The 21,234-nt window shown below is 47.0% G+C and overlaps 1 protein-coding gene across 1 annotated transcript in view; it reads right to left on the bottom strand.

Annotated features, from left to right (window-relative positions):
- LOC121278118 (dynein heavy chain 8, axonemal-like) overlaps positions 1–21,234 on the bottom strand; it is a 2,067,071-nt gene that overhangs the window by 179,932 nt on the left and 1,865,905 nt on the right. The gene's annotated exons all lie outside the window — the stretch shown is intronic.

Raw genomic sequence — 21,234 nt, 5'->3', positions numbered from 1 at the left:
ACATAACTCACTGCTGGAAGTGCCAACCCTAACCCTAACCGTAATTCACTGCTGGAAGTGCTAACCCTAACCTTAACCCTAACTCACTGATGGACGTGCTAGCCCTAACACTAACTCTAACTCAATGCTGGAAGTGCTAACCCTAATCCTAACCTAAACTCACTGCTGGAAGTGCTAACCCTAACCCTAACCCTAACCCTAACTCACTGCTGGAAGTGCTAACCCTAACCCTAAACCGAACCTTAATCCTAACTCACTGCTGGAAGTGGTAATCCTAACCCTAACTCACCGCGGAAACGCTTACCTTAACTTCAACCCTAACTCACTGCTGGAAGTGCTAACCCTAACCCGAACCCGAACTCACTGCTGGAAGTGGTAAGCCTAAACCTAACCCAAACTCACTGCTGGAATTGCTAACCCTAACACTAAAGCTAACTCACTGTTGGAAGTGCTAACCCTAAGCCTAACCCGAACTCACTGCTGGAATTGCTAACCCTAACCCTAAAGCTAACTCACTACTGTAAGTGCTAACCCTAACCCTAACTCACTGCTGGAAGTGCTAACCCTAACCCTAACCCCAACCCTCACCCTAACCCTAACCTTAACCCTAACCCTAACTGCCCGCTGGGAGTGCTAATCTTAACCCTAATCCTAACTCACTGCTGGAAGGCTAACCTTAACCCTAACTCTAAATCACCGCTGTAAGTGCTAACCCTAACTCACTGCTGGAAGTGCTAACCCTAACCTTAACCCTAACTCACCGCCGGAAGTGCTAACCCTAACCCTAACTCTAACTCACTGCTGGAAGTGCTAACCCTAGGCTTAACCCTAACTCACTGATGGTAGTGCTAACCCTAACCCTAAACCGAACCTTAATCCTAACTCACTGCTGGAAGTGGTAATCCTAACCCTAACTCACCGCGTAAACGCTAACCTTAACTTCGACCCTAACTCACTGCTGGAAGTGCTATCCCTAACCCGAACCCGAACTCACTGCTGGAAGTGGTAACCCTAAACCTAACCCAAACTCACTGCTGGAATTGCTAACCCTAACACTAAAGCTAACTCACTGTTGGAAGTGCTAACCCTAACCCTAGACCTAACTCACTGCTGGAAGTCCAACCCTAAGCCTAACCCGAACTCACTGCTGGAATTGCTAACCCTAACCCTAAAGCTAACTCACTACTGTAAGTGCTAACCCTAACCCTAACTCACTGCTGGAAGTGCTAACCCTAACCCTAACCCTAACCCCAACCCTCACCCTAACCCTAATCTTAACCCTAACCCTAACTGCCCGCTGGGAGTGCTAATCTTAACCCTAACCCTAACTCACTGCTGGAAGGCTAACCTTAACCCTAACCCTAAATCACCGCTGTAAGTGCTAACCCTAACTCACTGCTGGAAGTGCTAACCCTAACCTTAACCCTAACTCACCACCGGAAGTGCTAACCCTAACCCTAACTCTAACTCACTGCTGGATGTGCTAACCCTAGGCTTAACCCTAACTCACTGATGGTAGTGCTAACCCTAACCCTAGCACACTGTTGGAAGTGCTAACCTTAACCCTAACCCTAACTCACTGCTGTAAGTGCTAACCCTAACCTTAACCCTAATTCACTGATGGACGTGCTAGCCCTAACACTAACTCTAACTCACTGCTGGAAGTGCTAACCCTAATCCTAACCTTAACTCACTGCTGGAAGTGTTAACCCGAACCCTAACCCTAACACACTGCTGGTAGTGTTAACCCTAACCCTAACCCTCACTCTTTGAGGAAGTGCTAACCCTAACCCTAACTCACTGCTTGAAGTGCTAACCATAACCTTAACCATAACTCACTGCTGGAAGTGCTAACCTTAACCCTAACCCTAACTCACTGCTGTAAGTGCTAACCCTAACCTTAACCCTAATTCACTGATGGACGTGCTAGCCCTAACACTAACTCTAACTCACTGCTGGAAGTGCTAACCCTAATCCTAACCTAAACTCACTGCTGGAAGTGTTAACCCGAACCCTAACCCTAACACACTGCTGGTAGTGTTAACCCTAACCCTAACCCTCACTCTTTGATAGAAGTGCTAACCCTAACCCTAACTCACTGCTTGAAGTGCTAACCATAACCTTAACCATAACTCACTGCTGGAAGTGCTAACCCTAACCTTAACCCTAACACATTGCTGGAAGTGCTAACCCTAACCCTAATCCAAACCCTAAGCCTAACTCACTGCTGGAAGTGGTAATCCTAACCCCAACTCACCGCGGAAACGCTAACCTTAACCTCAACCCTAACTCACTGCTGGAAGTGCTAACCCTAACCCTAACCCGAACTCACTGCTGGATGTGGTAACCCTAAACCTAACCCAAACTCACTCCTGGAATTGCTAACCCTAACCCTAAAGCTAACTCACTGCTGGAAGTGCTAACCCTAACCCTAAACCAAACTCACTGCTGGAAGTCCAACCCTAAGCCTAATCCGAACTCACTGCTGGAATTGCTAACCCTAACCCTAAAGCTAACTCACTACTGTAAGTGCTAACCCTAACCCTAACTCACTGCTGGAAGTGCTAACCCTAACCCTAACCCTAACCCCAACCCTCACCCTAACCCTAACCTTAACCGTAACCCTAACTGCCCTTTGGAAGTGCTAATCTTAACCCTAATCCTAACTCACAGCTGGAAGGCAAACTTTAACACTAACCCTAACTCACCGCTGTAAGTGCTAACCCTAACTCACCGCTGGAAGTGCTAACCCTAACCCTAACTCTAACACACTGCTGGAAGTGCTGACCCTAACCTTAACCCTAACACACTGCTGGTACTGCTAACCCTAACCCTAACTCACTGTTGGAAGTGATAACCCGAACCCTAACCCTAACCCTAACCCTAACCCTAACCCTAACCTAAGTAACTGCTGGAGGTGCTCACCCTAACCCTAACCCTTACTCACTGCTGGAGGTGCTAAGCCTAACACTAACACTAATTCACTGCTGGAAGTGCTAACCCTAACCCTAGACCTAACTCACTGCTGGAAGTCCAACCCTAAGCCTAACCCGAACTCACTGCTGGAAGTGGTAACCCTAAACCTAACCCGAACTCACTGCTGGAATTGCGAACCCTAACCCTAAAGCTTACTCACTGCTGGAAGTGCTAACCCTAACCCTAGACCTAACACACTGCTGGAAGTCCAACCCTAAGCCTAACCCTAAAACACTGCTTGAAGTGCTAACACTAACCCTAAACCGAAGTAACTGCTGGAAGTGCTAACCCTAACCCTAACCCTAACTCACTGCTGGAGGTGCTAACCCTAACCCTAACCCTAACCCTAACTCACTGCTGGAAGTGCTAACACTAAGCCTAGCCATAATTCACTGCTGGAACTGCTAACCCTATCCCTAACTCACTGCTGGAAGTGCTAACCCTAACACTAACCCTAACTCTAACCCTAACCCTAACCCAAACCCTAACCCTAAACCTAAACTTATCCCTAACCCTAAATAACTGCTGGAAGTGCTAACCTTAACCCTAACCCTAACCCATCTCTGGAAGCGCTAACCCTAACCTTAACCCTAACTCACAGCTGGAAATGCAAACCCTGACCCTAACCCTAACTCACCGATGGAAGTGCTAACCATAACTCTAAACCATACTCAGTGCTGGAAGAGCTAACACTTACCCTAACCCGAACTCACTGCTGGAAGTGCTAAGCCTAACCCTAACCCTAAATCACTGCTGGAAGTGCTAACCTTAACCCTAACACTAACCCATCTCTGGAAGTGCTAACCCTAACCCTAACTCAATGCTGGTAGTGTTAACCCTAACCCTAACCCTCACTCTCTGCTGGAAGTGTTAACCCTAACCCTTACTCACTGCTTGAAGTGCTAACCTTAACCTTAACCCTAACTCACTGCTTGAAGTGCTAACACTAACCCTAACCCTAACCCTAACCCCAACCCTAACCCTAAACCTAAACTTATCGCTAACCTAAATCACTGCTCGAAGTGCTAACCCTAGCCCTAAACCTCACTCATTGCTGGAAGTGCTAACCCTAACCCTAACTCACTGCTGGAAGTGGTAACCCTAAACCTAACCCGAACTCACTGCTGGAATTGCTAACACTAACCCTAAAGCTAACTCACTGCTCGAAGTGCTAACCCTAACCCTAGACCTAACTCACTGCTGGAAGTCCAACCCTAAGCCTAACCCTAACTCACTGCTTGAAATGCTAACACTAACCCTAACCCGAAGTAACTGCTGGAAGTGCTAACCCTAACCCTAACCCTAACTCACTGCTGGAGGTGCTAACCCTAACCGTAACCCTAACCCTAACTCACTGCTGGAAGTGCTAACACTAAGTCTAGCCATTACTCACTACTGGAAGTGCTAACCCTATCCCTAACTCACTGCTGGTAGTGTTAACCCTAACCCTACCCCTCACTCTCTGCTGGAAGTAATAACCCTAACCCTTACTCACTGCTTGAAGTGCTAACCTTAACCTTAACCCTAAATCACTGCTTGAAGTGCTAACACTAACCCTAACCCTAACCGTAACCCCAACCCTAACCCTAAACCTAAACTTATCGCTAACCCTAAATCACTGCTCGAAGTGCTAACCCTAGCCCTAAACCTCACTCATTGCTGGAAGTGCTAACCCTAACCCTAACTCACTGCTGGAAGTGGTAACGCTAAACCTAACCCGAACTCACTGCTGGAAGTGCTAACCTTAACCCTATCCCTAACTCACTGCTGGAATGCTAAGCTTAACCCTAACCTAACTCACTGCTGGAAGTGCTAACCTTAACCCTAACCCTAACTCACTGCGGGAAGGCTAACCTTAACCCTAACCCTAAATCACTGCTCGAAGTGCTAACCCTAGCCCTAAACCTCACTCATGGCTGGAAGTGATAACTCTATCCCTAACCCTAACTCACTGCTGGATGTGCTAACCTTAACTCTAACCCTAACTCACTGCTGGAAGTGCTAACCTTAACCCTAACCCTAACTCACTGCTGGAAGTGCTAACTTTACCCCTAACCCTAACTCACTGCTGGAGGTGCTAACCTAAACCCTAACCCTAACTCACTGCTGGAAGTGCTAACTTTACCCCTAACCCTAACTCACTGCTGGAAGTTCTGACCCTAACCCTAACCGTAATTCACTGCTGGAAGTGCTAACGCTAACTATAACTTGCTGCCGGAAGTGCTAACCCTAACCCTAACCCTCACTCTCTGCTGGAAGTGTTAACCCTAACCCTAACTCACTGCTTGAAGTGCTAACCTTAACCTTAACCCTAACTCACTGCTTGAAGTGCTAACACTAACCCTAAACCTAACCCTAACCCCAACCCAAACCCTAAACCTAAACTTATCTCTAACCCTAAATCACTGCTCGAAGTGCTAACCCTAGCCCTAAACCTCACTCATTGCTGGAAGTGCTAACCCTAACCCTAACTCACTGCTGGAAGTGGTAACCCTAAACCTAACCCGAACTCACTGCTGGAATTGCTAACACTAACCCTAAAGCTAACTCACTGCTGGAAGTGCTAACCCTAACCCTAGACCTAACTCACTGCTGGAAGTCCAACCCTAAGCATAACCCTAACTCACTGCTTGAAATGCTAACACTAACCCTAACCCGAAGTAACTGCTGGAAGTGCTAACCCTAACCCTAACCCTAACTCACTGCGGGAGGTGCTAACCCTAACCGTAACACTAACCCTAACTCACTGCTGGAAGTGCTAACACTAAGTCTAGCCATTACTCACTGCTGGAACTGGTAACCCTATCCCTAACTCACTGCTGGTAGTGCTAACCCTAACCCTAACTCACTGCTGGATGTGCCAACCTTAACTTTAACCCTAACTCACTGCTGGAAGTGCTAACCTTAACCCTAACCCTAACTCACTGCTGGAAGGCTAACCTTAACCCTAACCCTAAATCACTGCTCGAAGTGCTAACCCTAGCCCTAAACCTCACTCATGGCTAGAAGTGCTAACCCTAACCCTAACTCACTGCTGGAAGTGCTAACCTTAACCCTAACCCTAACTCACTGCTGGAAGGCTAACCTTAACCCTAACCCTAAATCACTGCTCAAAGTGCTAACCCTAGCCCTAAACCTCACTCATTGCTGGAAGTGCTAACTCTAACCCTAACCCTAACTCACTGCTGGATGTGCTAACCTTAACTCTATCCCTAACTCACTGCTGGAAGTGCTAACCTTAACCCTAACCCTAACTCACTGCTGGAAGTGCTAACTTTACCCCTAACCCTAACTCACTGCTGGAAGTGCTAACCTTTACCCTAACCCTAACTCACTGCTGGAAGTGCTAACTTTACCCCTAACGCTAACTCACTGCTGGAAGTGCTGACCCTAACCCTAACCGTAATTCACTGCTGGAACTGCTAACGCTAACTATAACTTGCTGCCGGAAGTGCTAACCCTAACCCTAACCCTAACTCACTGCTGGTACTGTTAACCCTAACCCTAACCCTCACTCTCTGCTGGAAGTGTTAACCCTAACCCTAACTCACTGCTTGAAGTGCTAACCTTAACCTTAACCCTAACTCACCGCTTGAAGTGCTAACCCTAACCCTAACCCTAACCCTAACCCTAACCCTAACCCTAACCCTAACCCGAATTCACTGCTGGAAGTCCTAACCCTAACCATAACTCACTGCTGGAAGTGCCAACCCTAACCCTAACCGTAATTCACTGCTGGAAGTGCTAACCCTAACCTTAACCCTAACTCACTGATGGACGTGCTAGCCCTAACACTAACTCTAACTCACTGCTGGAAGTGCTAACCCTAATCCTAACCTTAACTCGCTGCTGGAAGTGTTAACCATAACCCTAACCCTAACATACTGCTGGTAGTGTTAACCCTAACCCTAACCCTCACTCTTTGATGGAAGTGCTAACCCTAACCCTAACTCACTGCTTGAAGTGCTAACCCTAACCTTAACCCTAACTCACTGCTGGAAGTGCTAACCCTAACCTTAACCCTAACACACTGCTGGAAGTGCTAACCCTAACCCTAACCCTAACCCTAACTCACTGCTGGAAGTGCTAACCCTAACCCTAAACCGAACCTTAATCCTAACTCACTGCTGGAAGTGGTAATCCTAACCCTAACTCACCGCGGAAACGCTAACCTTAACTTCAACCCTAACTCACTGCTGGAAGTGCTAACCCTAACCCGAACCCGAACTCACTGCTGGAAGTGGTAAGCCTAAACCTAACCCAAACTCACTGCTGGAATTGCTAACCCTAACACTAAAGCTAACTCACTGTTGGAAGTGCTAACCCTAAGCCTAACCCTAACTCACTGCTGGAATTGCTAACCCTAACCCTAAAGCTAACTCACTACTGTAAGTGCTAACCCTAACCCTAACTCACTGCTGGAAGTGCTAACCCTAACCCTAAAGCTAACTCACTACTGTAAGTGCTAACCCTAACCCTAACTCACTGCTGGAAGTGCTAACCCTAACCCTAACCCTAACCCCAACCCTCACCCTAACCCTAACCTTAACCCTAACCCTAACTGCCCGCTGGGAGTGCTAATCTTAACCCTAACCCTAACTCACTGCTGGAAGGCTAACCTTAACCCTAACTCTAAATCACCGCTGTAAGTGCTAACCCTAACTCACTGCTGGAAGTGCTAACCCTAACCTTAACCCTAACTCACCGCCGGAAGTGCTAACCCTAACCCTAACTCTAACTCACTGCTGGAAGTGCTAACCCTAGGCTTAACCCTAACTCACTGATGGTAGTGCTAACCCTAACCCTAAACCGAACCTTAATCCTAACTCACTGCTGGAAGTGGTAATTCTAACCCTAACTCACCGCGGAAGCGCTAACCTTAACTTCAACCCTAACTCACTGCTGGAAGTGCTAACCCTAACCCGAACCCGAACTCACTGCTGGAAGTGGTAACCCTAAACCTAACCCAAACTCACTGCTGGAATTGCTAAACCTAACACTAAAGCTAACTCACTGTTGGAAGTGCTAACCCTAACCCTAGACCTAACTCACTGCTGGAAGTCCAACCCTAAGCCTAACCCAAACTCACTGCTGGAATTGCTAACCCTAACCCTAAAGCTAACTCACTACTGTAAGTGCTAACCCTAACCCTAACTCACTGCTGGAAGTGCTAACCCTAACCCTAACCCTAACCCCAACCCTCACCCTAACCCTAACCTTAACCCTAACCCTAACTGCCCGCTGGGAGTGCTAATCTTAACCCTAACCCTAACTCACAGCTGGAAGGCTAACCTTAACCCTAACCCTAAATCACCGCTGTAAGTGCTAACCCTAACTCACTGCTGGAAGTGCTAACCCTAACCTTAACCCTAACTCACCGCCGGAAGTGCTAACCCTAACCCTAACTCAAACTCACTGCTGGAAGTGCTAACCCTAGGCTTAACCCTAACTCACTGATGGTAGTGCTAACCCTAACCCTAGCTCACTGTTGGAAGTGCTAACCTTAACCCTAACCCTAACTCACTGCTGTAAGTGCTAACCCTAACCTTAACCCTAATTCACTGATGGACGTGCTAGCCCTAACACTAACTCTAACTCACTGCTGGAAGTGCTAACCCTAATCCTAACCTAAACTCACTGCTGGAAGTGTTAACCCGAACCCTAACCCTAACACACTGCTGGTAGTGTTAACCCTAACCCTAACCCTCACTCTTTGATGGAAGTGCTAACCCTAACCCTAACTCACTGCTTGAAGTGCTAACCATAACCTTAACCATAACTCACTGCTGGAAGTGCTAACCCTAACCTTAACCCTAACACATTGCTGGAAGTGCTAACCCTAACCCTAATCCGAACCCTAAGCCTAACTCACTGCTGGAAGTGGTAATCCTAACCCCAACTCACCGCGGAAACGCTAACCTTAACCTCAACCCTAACTCACTGCTGGAAGTGCTAACCCTAACCCTAACCCGAACTCACTGCTGGATGTGGTAACCCTAAACCTAACCCAAACTCACTCCTGGAATTGCTAACCCTAACCCTAAAGCTAACTCACTGCTGGAAGTGCTAACCCTAACCCTAAACCAAACTCACTGCTGGAAGTCCAACCCTAAGCCTAATCCGAACTCACTGCTGGAATTGCTAACCCTAACCCTAAAGCTAACTCACTACTGTAAGTGCTAACCCTAACCCTAACTCACTGCTGGAAGTGCTAACCCTAACCCTAACCCTAACCCCAACCCTCACCCTAACCCTAACCTTAACCCTAACCCTAACTGCCCTTTGGAAGTGCTAATCTTAACCCTAATCCTAACTCACAGCTGGAAGGCAAACTTTAACACTAACCCTAACTCACCGCTGTAAGTGCTAACCCTAACTCACTGCTGGAAGTGCTAACCCTAACCTTAACCCTAACTCACCGCTGGAAGTGCTAACCCTAACCCTAACTCTAACACACTGCTGGAAGTGCTAACCCTAACCTTAACCCTAACACACTGCTGGTACTGCTAACCCTAACCCTAACTCACTGTTGGAAGTGATAACCCGAACCCTAACCCTAACCCTAACCCTAACCCTAACCTAAGTAACTGCTGGAGGTGCTCACCCTAACCCTAACCCTTACTCACTGCTGGAGGTGCTAAGCCTAACACTAACACTAATTCACTGCTGGAAGTGCTAACCCTAACCCTAGACCTAACTCACTGCTGGAAGTCCAACCCTAAGCCTAACCCGAACTCACTGCTGGAAGTGGTAACCCTAAACCTAACCCGAACTCACTGCTGGAATTGCGAACCCTAACCCTAAAGCTTACTCACTGCTGGAAGTGCTAACCCTAACCCTAGACCTAACACACTGCTGGAAGTCCAACCCTAAGCCTAACCCTAACTCACTGCTTGAAGTGCTAACACTAACCCTAAACCGAAGTAACTGCTGGAAGTGCTAACCCTAACCCTAACCCTAACTCACTGCTGGAGGTGCTAACCCTAACCCTAACCCTAACCCTAACTCACTGCTGGAAGTGCTAACACTAAGCCTAGCCATAACTCACTGCTGGAACTGCTAACCCTATCCCTAACTCACTGCTGGAAGTGCTAACCCTAACACTAACCCTAACTCTAACCCTAACCCTAACCCAAACCCTAACCCTAAACCTAAACTTATCCCTAACCCTAAATCACTGCTGGAAGTGCTAACCTTAACCCTAACCCTAACCCATCTCTGGAAGCGCTAACCCTAACCCTTACTCACTGCTGGAAGTGCTAACCGTAACCTTAACCCTAACTCACAGCTGGAAATGCAAACCCTGACCCTAACCCTAACTCACCGATGGAAGTGCTAACCATAACTCTAAACCATACTCAGTGCTGGAAGAGCTAACACTTACCCTAACCCGAACTCACTGCTGGAAGTGCTAAGCCTAACCCTAACCCTAAATCACTGCTGGAAGTGCTAACCTTAACCCTAACACTAACCCATCTCTGGAAGTGCTAACCCTAACCCTAACTCAATGCTGGTAGTGTTAACCCTAACCCTAACCCTCACTCTCTGCTGGAAGTGTTAACCCTAACCCTTACTCACTGCTTGAAGTGCTAACCTTAACCTTAACCCTAACTCACTGCTTGAAGTGCTAACACTAACCCTAACCCTAACCCTAACCCCAACCCTAACCCTAAACCTAAACTTATCGCTAACCCTAAATCACTGCTCGAAGTGCTAACCCTAGCCCTAAACCTCACTCATTGCTGGAAGTGCTAACCCTAACCCTAACTCACTGCTGGAAGTGGTAACCCTAAACCTAACCCGAACTCACTGCTGGAATTGCTAACACTAACCCTAAAGCTAACTCACTGCTCGAAGTGCTAACCCTAACCCTAGACCTAACTCACTGCTGGAAGTCCAACCCTAAGCCTAACCCTAACTCACTGCTTGAAATGCTAACACTAACCCTAACCCGAAGTAACTGCTGGAAGTGCTAACCCTAACCCTAACCCTAACTCACTGCTGGAGGTGCTAACCCTAACCGTAACCCTAACCCTAACTCACTGCTGGAAGTGCTAACACTAAGTCTAGCCATTACTCACTACTGGAAGTGCTAACCCTATCCCTAACTCACTGCTGGTAGTGTTAACCCTAACCCTAACCCTCACTCTCTGCTGGAAGTATTAACCCTAACCCTTACTCACTGCTTGAAGTGCTAACCTTAACCTTAACCCTAACTCACTGCTTGAAGTGCTAACACTAACCCTAACCCTAACCGTAACCCCAACCCTAACCCTAAACCTAAACTTATCGCTAACCCTAAATCACTGCTCGAAGTGCTAACCCTAGCCCTAAACCTCACTCATTGCTGGAAGTGCTAACCCTAACCCTAACTCACTGCTGGAAGTGGTAACGCTAAACCTAACCCGAACTCACTGCTGGAAGTGCTAACCTTAACCCTATCCCTAACTCACTGCTGGAATGCTAAGCTTAACCCTAACCTAACTCACTGCTGGAAGTGCTAACCTTAACCCTAACCCTAACTCACTGCGGGAAGGCTAACCTTAACCCTAACCCTAAATCACTGCTCGAAGTGCTAACCCTAGCCCTAAACCTCACTCATGGCTGGAAGTGATAACTCTATCCCTAACCCTAACTCACTGCTGGATGTGCTAACCTTAACTCTAACCCTAACTCACTGCTGGAAGTGCTAACCTTAACCCTAACCCTAACTCACTGCTGGAAGTGCTAACTTTACCCCTAACCCTAACTCACTGCTGGAGGTGCTAACCTAAACCCTAACCCTAACTCACTGCTGGAAGTGCTAACTTTACCCCTAATCCTAACTCACTGCTGGAAGTTCTGACCCTAACCCTAACCGTAATTCACTGCTGGAAGTGCTAACGCTAACTATAACTTGCTGCCGGAAGTGCTAACCCTAACCCTAACCCTCACTCTCTGCCGGAAGTGTTAACCCTAACCCTAACTCACTGCTTGAAGTGCTAACCTTAACCTTAACCCTAACTCACTGCTTGAAGTGCTAACACTAACCCTAAACCTAACCCTAACCCCAACCCAAACCCTAAACCTAAACTTATCTCTAACCCTAAATCACTGCTCGAAGTGCTAACCCTAGCCCTAAACCTCACTCATTGCTGGAAGTGCTAACCCTAACCCTAACTCACTGCTGGAAGTGGTAACCCTAAACCTAACCCGAACTCACTGCTGGAATTGCTAACACTAACCCTAAAGCTAACTCACTGCTGGAAGTGCTAACCCTAACCCTAGACCTAACTCACTGCTGGAAGTCCAACCCTAAGCATAACGCTAACTCACTGCTTGAAATGCTAACACTAACCCTAACCCGAAGTAACTGCTGGAAGTGCTAACCCTAACCCTAACCCTAACTCACTGCGGGAGGTGCTAACCCTAACCGTAACACTAACCCTAACTCACTGCTGGAAGTGCTAACACTAAGTCTAGCCATTACTCACTGCTGGAACTGGTAACCCTATCCCTAACTCACTGCTGGTAGTGCTAACCCTAACCCTAACTCACTGTTGGAAGTGCTAACCTTAACCCTAACCCTAACTCACTGCTGTAAGTGCTAACCCTAACCTTAACCCTAACTCACTGCTGGATGTGCCAACCTTAACTTTAACCCTAACTCACTGCTGGAAGTGCTAACCTTAACCCTAACCCTAACTCACTGCTGGAAGGCTAACCTTAACCCTAACCCTAAATCACTGCTCGAAGTGCTAACCCTAGCCCTAAACCTCACTCATGGCTAGAAGTGCTAACCCTAACCCTAACTCACTGCTGGAAGTGCTAACCTTAACCCTAACCCTAACTCACTGCTGGAAGGCTAACCTTAACCCTAACCCTAAATCACTGCTCAAAGTGCTAACCCTAGCCCTAAACCTCACTCATTGCTGGAAGTGCTAACTCTAACCCTAACCCTAACTCTCTGCTGGATGTGCTAACCTTAACTCTATCCCTAACTCACTGCTGGAAGTGCTAACCTTAACCCTAACCCTAACTCACTGCTGGAAGTGCTAACTTTACCCCTAACCCTAACTCACTGCTGGAAGTGCTAACCTTAACCCTAACCCTAACTCACTGCTGGAAGTGCTAACTTTACCCCTAACGCTAACTCACTGCTGGAAGTGCTGACCCTAACCCTAACCGTAATTCACTGCTGGAACTGCTAACGCTAACTATAACTTGCTGCCGGAAGTGCTAACCCTAACCCTAACCCTAACTCACTGCTGGTACTGTTAACCCTAACCCTAACCCTCACTCTCTGCTGGAAGTGTTAACCCTAACCCTAACTCACTGCTTGAAGTGCTAACCTTAACCTTAACCCTAACTCACTGCTTGAAGTGCTAACACTAACCCTAACCCTAACCCTAACCCCAACCATAACCCTAAACCTAAACTTATCTCTAAACCTAAATCACTGCTCGAAGTGCTAACCCTAGCCCTAAACCTCACTCATTGCTGGAAGTGCTAACCCTAACCCTAACTCACTGCTGGAAGTGGTAACCCTAAACCTAACCCGAACTCACTGCTGGAATTGCTAACACTAACCCTAAAGCTAACTCACTGCTCGAAGTGCTAAACCTAACCCTAGAACTAACTCACTGCTGGAAGTCCAACCCTAAGCCTAACCCTAACTCACTGCTTGAAATGCTAACACTAACACTAACCCGAAGTAACTGCTGGAAGTGCTAACCCTAACCCTAACCCTAACTCACTGCTGGAGGTGCTAACCCTAACCGTAACCCTAACCCTAACTCACTGCTGGAAGTGCTAACACTAACACTAACCCTAACCCTAACCCTAACCCTAACCCCAACCCTAACCCTAAACCTAAACTTATCCCTAACCCTAAATCACTGCTGGAAGTGCTAACCTTAACCCTAACACTAACCCATCTCTGGAAGTGCTAACCCTAACCCCAACTCACTGCTGGTAGTGTTAACCCTAACCCTAACCCTCACTCTCTGCTGGAAGTGTTAACCCTAACCCTTACTCACTGCTTGAAGTGCTAACCTTAACCTTAACCCTTACTCACTGCTTGAAGTGCTAACACTAACCCTAAACCTAACCCTAACCCCAACCCTAACCCTAAACCTAAACTTATCGCTAACCCTAAATCACTGCTCGAAGTGCTAACCCTAGCCCTAAACCTCACTCATTGCTGGAAGTGCTAACCCTAACCCTAACTCACTGCTGGAAGTGGTAACGCTAAACCTAACCCGAACTCACTGCTGGAATTGCTAACCCTAACCCTAAAGCTAACTCACTGCAGGAAGTGCTAACCCTAACCCTAACCTGAACTCACTGCTGGAAGAGCTAACCCTAACACTAACTCACTGCTGGAAGTGCCAACCCTAACCCTAACCGTAATTCACTGCTGGAAGTGCTAACCCTAACCTTAACCCTAACACTCTGCTGGAAGTGCTAACCTTAACCCTAACCCTAACTCACTGCTGGAAGGCTAACCTTAACCCTAACCCTAAATCACTGCTCAAAGTGCTAACCCTAGCCCTAAACCTCACTCATTGCTGGAAGTGCTAACCCTAACCCTAACTCACTGCTGGAAGTGCTAACTCTAACACTAAACCTAACTCACTGCTGGAAGTGCTAACCTTAACCCTAATCTAACTCACTGCTGGAAGTGCTAACTTTACCCCTAACCCTAACTCACTGCTGGAAGTGCTAACCTTAACACTAACCCTAACTCACTGCTGGAAGTGCTAACTTTACCCCTAAACCTAACTCACTGCTGGAAGTGCTGACCCTAACCCTAACCGTAAATCACTGCTGGAAGTGCTAACGCTAACTATAACTTGCTGCCGGAAGTGCTAACCCTAACCCTAACCCTAACTCACTGCTGGTAGTGTTAACCCTAAACCTAACCCTCACTCTCTGCTGGAAGTGTTAACCCTAATCCTAACTCACTGATTGAAGTGCTAACCTTAACCTTAACCCTAACTCACTGCTTGAAGTGCTAACACTAACCCTAACCCTAACCCCAACCCTAACCCTAAACCTAAACTTATCGCTCACCCTAAATCACTGCTGGAAGTGCTAACCTTAACCCTAACCCTAACCCATCTCTGGAAGTGCTAACCCTAACCCTAACCCTAACCCTAACCCTAACCCTAACCCTATCCCCAACCCTAACCCTAACCCTAAACTTAACCCTAACCCTAAATCACTGCTGGAAGTGCTAACCTTAACCCTAACCCTAACTCATCTCTGGAAGTGCTAACCTTAACCCTAACTCACTGCTGGAAGTGCTAACCCTAACCTTAACCCTAACTCACAGCTGGAAGTGCAAACCCTGACCCTAACCCTAACTCACCGGTGGAAGTGCTAACCATAACTCTAAACCATACTCAGTGCTGGAAGTGCTAACACCAACCCTAACCCTAACTCACTGCTGGAAGTGCTAAGCCTAACCCTAACACTAATTCACTGCTGGAAGTGCTAACCCTAAACTTAACGCTAAGTCACTGCTGGAAGTGCTAACCATAACCGTAACCGTAACACACTGCTCGATGTGCTAACCCTAATCCTAACCCTAACTCACTGCTGGAAGTGCTAACCCTAACCCTAACTCACTGCTGGAAGTGCTAACCCTAACCCTAACTCACTGCTGGAAGTACTAACCCTAACCATAACCCTAACTCTCCGTTGGAAGTGCTATCCTTAACCCTATCCCGAAATCATTGCTGGAAGTGTCAACCTTAATCCTAACCATAACACACTGCTGGAAGTGCTAACCCTAACCCTAACCCGAACTCACTGCTGGAAGTGCTAACCCTAACCCTAACTCACTGCTGGAAGTGCTAACCCTAACCCTAACCGTAATTCACTGCTGGAAGTGCTAATCCTAACCTTAACTTTAACTCACTGATGGACGTTCTAGCCCTAACACTAACTCTAACTCACTGCTGGAAGTGCTAACCCTAATCCTAACCTTAACTCACTGCTGGATGTGTTAACCCTAACCCTAACCCTCACTCTTTGCTGGAAGTGCTAACCCTAAACCTAACTCACTGCTTGAAGTGGTAACCCTAACCTTAACTCTAACTCACTGCTGGAAGTGCTAACCCTAACCTTAACCCTAACACACTGCTGGAAGTGCTAACCCTAACCCTAACCCTAACTCACTGCTGGATGTGCTAACCCTAACCTTAAACCTAGCTCACTGCTGGATGTGCTAACCTTAACCTTAACCCTAACTCACTGCTGGAAGTGCTAACCTTAACCCTAACCCTAACTCACTGCTCGAAGTGCTAACCCTAGCCCTAAACCTAACTCATTGCTGGAAGTGGTAACCCTAACCCTAACTCACTGCTGGAAGTGCTAACCTTAACCCTAACCCTAACTCACTGCTGGAAATGCTAACTTTACCCCTAACACTAACTCACTGCTGGAAGTGCTAACCTAAACCCTAACCCTAACTCACTGTTGGAAGTGCAAACTTTACCCCTAACCCTAACTCACTGCTGGAAGTGCTAACCCTAACCCTGACTCACTGCTTGAAGTGCTAACCCTAACCTTAACCCTAACTTACTGCTGGAAGTGCTAACCCTAACCTTAACCCTAACCCTAACTCACTGCTGGAAGTGCTAACCCTAACCCTAATCTGAAACCTAACCCTAACTCCCTGCTGGAAGTGCAAATCCCAACCCTAACTCACCGTGTAAACGCTAACCGTAACCTTAACCCTAACTCACTGCTGGATGTGCTAACCCTACCCTAACCCGAACTCACTGCTGGAAGTGGTAACCCTAACCCTAACCCGAACTCACTGCTTGAAGTGCTAAGCCTAACCCTAACCCGAACTCACTGCTGGAATTGCTAACCCTAACCCTAACCCTAACTCACTGCTGGAAGTGCTAGCCCTAACCCTAACTCACTGCTGGAAGTGCTAACCCTAACCCTAGACCTAACTCACTGCTGGAAGTCCAACCCTAACCCTAACCCTAACTCACTGCTGGTAGTGCTAACCCTAACTCTAACTCCAACCCTCACCCTAACCCTAACCTTAACCCTAACCCTTACTGCCCGCTGGAAGTGCTAACCTTAACCCTAACCCTAACTCACTGCTGGAAGGCTAACCTTAACCCTAACCTTAACTCACCACTGTAAGTGCTAACCCTAACCCTAACCCTAACTCACTGCTGGATGTGCTAACCCTAACCTTAACCCTAACTCACCGCTGGAAGTGCTAACCCTAACCATAACTCTACCTCACTGCTGGAAGTGCTAACCCTAACCTTAACGCTAACTCACTGCTGGAAGTGCTAACCCTAACCCTAACTCACCGTTCGAAGTGCTAACCTTCACCCTAACCCTAACTCACTGCTGTAAGTGCTAACCCTAAGCTTAACCCTAACTCACTGCTGGATGTGCTAACCTTAACTTTAACCCTAACTCACTGCTGGAAGTGCTAACCTTAACCTTAACTCACTGCTGGAAGGCTAACCTTAACCCTAACCCTAACTCACTGCTCGAAGTGCTAACCCTAACCCTAACCCTAACTCATTGCTGGAAGTGCTAACTATAACCCTAACTCACTGCTGGAAGTGCTAACTCTAAACCTAACCCTAAATCACTGCTGGAAGTGCTAACCCTAACCTTAACCCTAACTCACTGCTGGATGAGCTAACCTTAACTCTAACCCCAACTCACTGTTGGAAGTGCTAACCTTAACCCTAACCCTAACTCACTGCTGGAAGTGTTAAGTTTACCCCTAACCCTACCGCAGTGCTGGAAGTGCTAACCGTAACCCTAACCCTAACTCACTGCGGGAAGGGCTAACCTTAACCCTAACCCTACCTCACTGCTGGAAGTACTAACCCTAACCCTAACTCACTGCTGGAATTGCTAACCCTAACCTAACCCTAACTCACTGCTGGAAGTGCTAACCCTGCAACTGTCAAAGGGCAAATGTGTAGGTAAATTACCAAAAAGTGTAAAAATAGTAAAGCAGTAATCATAGGCGATTTCAACGACCCTAACATTGACTGGGATAAAATCACTGTAAATGTTATAGATGGTGCAGAATTCTTAAAAGGCATTCTGGAGAACTTTCTTTTGTCAGTAGCAAGCTGAATAAAAGAAGAGACTAATCGAGATTTAGTTCTAGGAAATGAAGCTGGTAGGTGCGAAGGTTAGTAATGGGAGAGAACTTTTGTGGGGGTGATCAAAATTCAATTCAATTTAGTATGGTTGTCAAAAAGGCCGAAAATAGACCAAGAGCAAAAATTTTAAATTAGGGAAAGACCAATTTTACTAAGCTGAGATGTAATTCAGCAAGAGTGTACTGGGAACAACTACCTGAAGGTAGGTCAGTGAACGAGCAATGAGAAGCATTCAAGGAATAGACAGTGGGCATTCAAAACAAATAATGTTCCCACAAAGAAACAGCGTGGTACTCACAAATCTAGAATCCCTGGGGCAGTATTTTACATCCCGTGGAGAGGCGCGCGCCCGAACTGATCGGGCTTAAAATAGTGCACGATGATGTTGGGCAATTGTCCCCACGTCATCGTGCACTCGTGTAATATTTTGGGCAGCGGGCGCGCGTGAGAGTCAGCAGTGCACACGCCGACAATTAAGAGACCTATTAAGGCCCTTAGTCAATTAATTAAAAGCAACTTTTCTCTGCCCATCTAACCTTACCCTAGGCGGGAGGGCGAATCAGTCAGGTGGCCTTTGAATTTTTAATGAAACCTCATCCACGGGCAGGATGAGGTTTCCAACAGTGGTTTTAAAAAAAGTAAAAATTTTTGGATGCAATTTTTAATGTGTCCATGTTCCTGTGACTGAGTCATATGTGGGGACATGTTTTTCTCATTTTAAAATCTTTACTTCTGTTTCTACAATTCTTCAGCTCCCTGCCCTCAGGGAGCTTTCAGTGCATGCTCCCACATACATGCACACACTCCTCCCACCCTGGCAGTGCTGAGGTTCTAAGTGTGTGTTTCACACTGGCTAGCTGTTAATTGGCCAGCCAGTGTAAAATCATTTCCTGGCTGCTCCCTGGCCCACCCACCACACCTGCCTGATGGCCAGAAAATCTAGCCCTGGCTGTCAGAGAGGATTCAGAGTCAGATAAGGCAAAAAAAGAAGCTGATGCCAGATGCCAAGTGCTCTATACTGAAGAAAGCCTGGAGGGTGCATGCTGCATATAAGGTATGAGAAATGGCACATATAATCCTCAGTGCTGAGGCAGAGGATTGTGTAAGCAGCCAAGAGATGCCAAGGGTACATCTGAGACAATGAAGTTTGAAGTTGTTCAGCTTTTTCTCCTGCCTAGCAAATGTTGGCCACTTCACCGCTTCTTTAATGTCCTTTAGGTAAGAAAATCTGCCATCCTTACCCAGTCTGGCCTACATATGAATCCAGACCCAAAGGCTCTTTACTGCCCCCTGAAATGGCTTAGCAGCCCCTCAGTTTAAGCGTAATCAGGGATGGGCAACAAACTCTGACTTTGAAAGACGAGTGCAGCTCCAACAACACAAGAAAGTCGATAGCATCCAGGACAAAGCAGCCTGCTTGATTGGCACCCCATCCACCACCTTAAACATTCAATCCCTGCCACACTGACGCACAGTGGAAGCAGTGTGTACCATCCACAAGATGCACTGCACTCACCAAACTCTCTGAACAGCACCTTCCAAATCTGCCTTTTACCATCGAGAAGAACAAGGGCAGCAGATGCATGGGAACACACCCACCTGCAAGCTCCACTCCAAGCATCACACTACCCTGACTTGGAGACTTGGAAATATATCATCGTTCCTTAACTGTCGCTGGGTCAAAATCCTGGAACTCCCTCCCTAACAGCACTGTGGGTGTACCTCAACCACATGAATGTAGTGGTTCAAGAGGTAGCTCACCACCACCTTCTCAAGGGCAAATAGGGATGGGCAATAAATGCTGGCCTAGCCAGCGACGCCCACAACCTGTGAAAGAATAAAACAATGTCCTCCTGGACTTGGTTATCTTGGTCAGTAGTGGTGCTACAAGATGCTCTTGGTGATGAAAGTCCCCCATCATTCTGTACATTCTGTGCCCTTGCTACCATCAGCATTTCCTTCAGCTGCTCTTTAACTAGGAGTACTGAATCATCACCTGAGGGAGGGTGGTAAGTGGTAATTATCAAGAGGTTTCCTTGCCAATATTTGACCTATGAAACTTCATGGAGCCTGGAATCAATATTGAGGACTCCTAGAGCAACTTCCTCCCAACGCCCCTGGTGAGTCTGTCCTGTCAGTGGAACAGGGCATACCCAGGGATGGTGATGGTGGTGTCTGGGATGTTACCTGTAAGGTGTGATTCTGTGAGTATGACTATATAAGGTAGCTGCTTGACTGTGTATCAGTTCTCCCAGTTTTGGTGCATATGTACAGAAGTTAGTAATGTGGACTTGGCAGGGTTGACTGGGCATGGTGTACCATTGTTATTTTCAGTGCCTCGATGCTGCGTGTTATGTCCAGTTTTATTATTACTGTTTTCTGTAGCAGTTTGATGCAACTGAGTGGCTTGCTTGGCCATTTGATCAGCTGATGGAGGGTGGTAGGTGATAAGCAGCAGGTAGTTTTTTTTTATTCATTTGATGAGGGTGAGAACTGAGTGGCTTGTTAGGCCATTTCAGTGCTGTGGTCTGGAGTCACATGTAGGCCAGGTCAGGTTCCCTAAAGGACATTAGTGAACCAGATGGGTTTTTATGACAATCGTTTCATGGTATCATTAGACTTCTAATTCCAGATTTTTTATTGAATTCAAATTTCACCATCTGCCATGGGCATTACCCTGGGTCTCTGGATTACTAGTCCAGTGACAACATCTCTACTCCCACACCTCCCCTTCACAACTTACCTTGCCCTTTATAGCTGTTTAGCCAGTTCTGGGCACTGCACCTCAGAAAGGATATATTGGCCTTGGGGGTGGGGGTAGGGGGATTGATACAGTGCAGATTCACGAGAATGATACTGAGGCTAAAATGGAGGAATTATGAGGCCAGATTAGTTTTATTGCCTTGAGTATAAAGGATTAAGGGTGATCTAACCTAGATGTTTAGTATGATTATAGGAGTTAATAAGGCTGATAGAGAGAAATTATTTCCTCCTGCGGGGAGTCCAGTAAAAGGGGCATAATGTTAACATTAGAGCTGTGCCATTCAAGTGCAATGCCAGGAAACACTCCATCAAGCCAAGGGCAGTGGAAACCTCACCCAAAAAAGCTACTGAT

Source organism: Carcharodon carcharias, chromosome 5, assembly GCF_017639515.1.
Source record: "Carcharodon carcharias isolate sCarCar2 chromosome 5, sCarCar2.pri, whole genome shotgun sequence".
Lineage (NCBI taxonomy): Eukaryota > Metazoa > Chordata > Chondrichthyes > Lamniformes > Lamnidae > Carcharodon > Carcharodon carcharias.
The sequence above is the reverse complement of the archived record's forward strand: the minus strand, read 5'-3'. Positions and strand labels throughout refer to the sequence as shown.